Source organism: Aplysia californica, unplaced genomic scaffold, assembly GCF_000002075.1.
Source record: "Aplysia californica isolate F4 #8 unplaced genomic scaffold, AplCal3.0 scaffold00336, whole genome shotgun sequence".
Lineage (NCBI taxonomy): Eukaryota > Metazoa > Mollusca > Gastropoda > Aplysiida > Aplysiidae > Aplysia > Aplysia californica.
This window is the reverse complement of record NW_004797606.1, coordinates 802948-804608: the sequence shown is the minus strand read 5'-3', so window position 1 is coordinate 804608 and position 1661 is coordinate 802948.

Genomic DNA, 1661 nt, shown 5'->3' with positions numbered 1-1661 from the left:
TCAAAATAAACAAACAAATTATCGACTAAGAAAAAAGAACAAAATAAACAAACAGACAAACGAGCGAACAAACTAACGAACAAACGAACTAACTAACTAACGAACTAACGAACGAACGAGCGAACAAACAAACTAACTAACTAACTAACTAACTAACTAACTAACTAACTAACTAACTAACTAACTAACTAACTAACAAACTAACGAACGAACGAACTAACGAACGAACGAACTAACACAAAAAAGCAAAACGAACTAAGCAACAAACTATGGTCTTCACTCTTTTATCTCGGCGCTATAAGACCGCCATCCCACCCCCCCCCTTTTCCCCCCTCTCGAAGTCACTTCAAAGTCACGTGATTGTCCCTAGACCGGGTTTGCCGGCCCTGATGGTCCGTGTCATGTCATCCAATGGTACAACTTGGCGGCTGGTCCTACTCCTCCGCTTAACTCTGTAGTCATTTCCAATTGTACCATCTTTAAAATAAATAAATAAGTCCCATCCTTTACAGTCTGTGAAATTTCGCTTTCAGGAATGCTTTTTTTAAACTGTACGGACCGTTCAGAAATGACGTCAGCTAAAATTTGGCCAAAAATGACCCCCCCCAGTTGACGTCAGTCAACCGAAATGTACATTTACATATTTACATAAAGATAGAACCTGTACAGGATGCATTTTAATTTCATGTTATATTTACACCTTTGACCTTTATTTTAAATTTTAGAAATAAAAAACTTTTGTTTATTAAAGAATACAACATAGAATTACCGGAACTGTTAAATTATTTATTACCAACTTTAACCAATCAAAATAATTAACTGTGTTAACTTTAGGCCAAAAACATGTGGTCTTTAATATTTTTTCTTCCTTTCTTTTCTTTCTGTTTTTCCTTAACCTATTAGATCATCGTGGTTGACGTCAACTTTGGAAGGACTCCCCTCTCCCCTCATGTCAACTTTTGTTAACTTTTCACTGACCCCCCTCCCCCCCCTTCTTTCCTCTCTCTGAGCTGACGTCATTTGTGAACGGTCTCTTACTCGCCTCGCCCACTTTCAGTTTGAACTATATAGATGTATGTAGTCGAACCTGCTCAAGACGGCCACCCACTGTGGAGGATAAACGTGGTCATCTGAGACAAAGAGTCTTCTTGATGATATAGAAACAAAAACCGGTATTTTTTTTTGGGGGAGGAGAGGAGTGGAAAGTGTCCATAAAGGTGATTGTCTTTGACAAGTTGTTGTTAGTGGAGGTTTGAATGTACTCACACAAACACACACACACACACACAAATACACACATACACACGCACACACATACACGTACGCACACACACACGCACACACATAAACATTCAGCTAGATACAAAATTATTATGTTTGAGATGCTTGTGTATCTACAGACTCGGATTATTTTATAGGTGTCCAGGTACTGAGTATGACAACAACAAAAAAGTCAGAAAAAAAACCCGTAAAGAAGAGGATTACTCTTTTTTTTCGCTAAATATTCTTTTGTTTAAATTTTGTACTGGCCGAAATCTGATCCGTTCAACTTTTTAACTTTCATTTCCACGAACAATGGCGGCGCCCATGGTTTGATTAAAAAACTGCGGTCGCGACTGCTTGAAATCGAAACCATTTATTTTTGCCTCGCTCTGGTTGGT